This window comes from Echinops telfairi, unplaced genomic scaffold (genome assembly GCF_000313985.2).
Source record: "Echinops telfairi isolate 266 unplaced genomic scaffold, ASM31398v2 ScPeMD7_655;HRSCAF=1070, whole genome shotgun sequence".
NCBI classification, from domain to species: domain Eukaryota; kingdom Metazoa; phylum Chordata; class Mammalia; order Afrosoricida; family Tenrecidae; genus Echinops; species Echinops telfairi.
In genome coordinates, this window is record NW_022104553.1 from 17,385,726 (window position 1) to 17,387,272 (window position 1,547).

The following is a 1,547-nucleotide window of genomic DNA, read 5'->3' on the forward strand; positions in this document are numbered from 1 at the left end:
CGAGGGCAGTGCTCGTGGAGCTGCAAAAGGTTTCTTTAGCACAGTGGCTAATCGCTGGGCTGGTAACCGAAAGGCCAGTGGTTCAAACCTACCAGCTGCTCCTCAGGAGTAAGATGAGGCGTCCTCACCACGGGCTCAAGCAGAAAGCAAGTGTTTTGAGAATGAGGATGGCAACAGATGTACAAATGTGCTTGACACAATGGATGGAAGGATGGATTGTGATAAGAGTTGTTTGAGCCCCCAATAAAATGATTTAAAAAAGAAAACAGGATTTACAGCCTTGGAAGCCCGAAAGGCCAGTTCTACTCTGTCCTATCTTTAGATTTTTCTCGGGTGAGAGACACCTCGGTTCTTGGCCTCATACAAGGAAAGAATTCACGCTGAAGCCCGGTTTGTGACCCGAGTGGGTCTTTTTTCATAAAGGACGGAAGAAGTTTCAGATTTTTACAGTCACGGAACACGGGAAACCTCGTGGGACTGCACACCCACACGTGGCAGCCCGAGGCCAGAGAGACAGGGGCACTGCCCAGCAGGCACAGGGCAGGAGCCGAAGAGGGGGAAGAGGTGGTCTCACAGTCCAGGTATTTCAGGCCTATGGCTGGGAGGCGTGTTTGAAGGTATTGGTTGACCCCATTGGCTGAATTAAGCCCACCTGGGCCTAGTTTGGGCCGCCCAGGTGTACCATCCCCCTGGCTCGGGCTTGAATTGGCACATGCCCAATAATCTTTGGGGCTGGCTAAGGGCTTGCCTGATTCTCCTCTAACCTCTTGTAGGGGGCCTTCAGGCATGGAGAGGGTCAGCCCCCTGTTCCTGTTTCTCACTACCTAACACTAGTAGGTTGCTATGAGTCAGAATCTATTCAATAGCAATTTAAAAAAAAATTTAAAAGCCCCTCAGAGCCCCATTGCAATAGCTGTCTTTCCCTCCTCTCTCAAATTCCTATTTTAAAAAAGGGATCAGGTATCAGGCATCTAAGACCCAGAACAAAATCATACCCAATGTGAATTGGGCGGGGAGGGGCATGGAGTGGAGACCCAATGCCCATCTGTAGACAATTGTACATCTCCTCACAGAGGGGTCACAGGGAAGAGATGAGCCAGTCAGGGTGCAGTATAGCGCTGATGAAACACACAACTTTTCCTCTAGCTCTTTTGTGCTTCCTCTCCCTTCTATCATGACCTCAGTTCTACCTTACAAATCAGATTAGACTGGAGCATGCACACTGCTACAGATAAGAGCCCGCAACACAAGGAATCCAGGATAGATAAACCCCTCAGGGGCAACAAGGAGAGTAGAGATACCAAGAGGATTGGGGAGGGTAGGGGGAGGTAGGGGGAATCAATCACAAGGATTTACCTAGAACCCCCTCCCAGGGGGATGAATAATGGAAAAGTGGGTGAGGGGCGACAGAGGACGATGTAAGGTATGAAAATAATAATCTATAACATCAAGGGTTCATGAGAGAGGGCGGGTGAGGGAGGGGAAGAAATGGGGAGCTGATATCAGGGGTTCAAGTGGGAAGAGAATGCTTTGAAAATGATGATGGC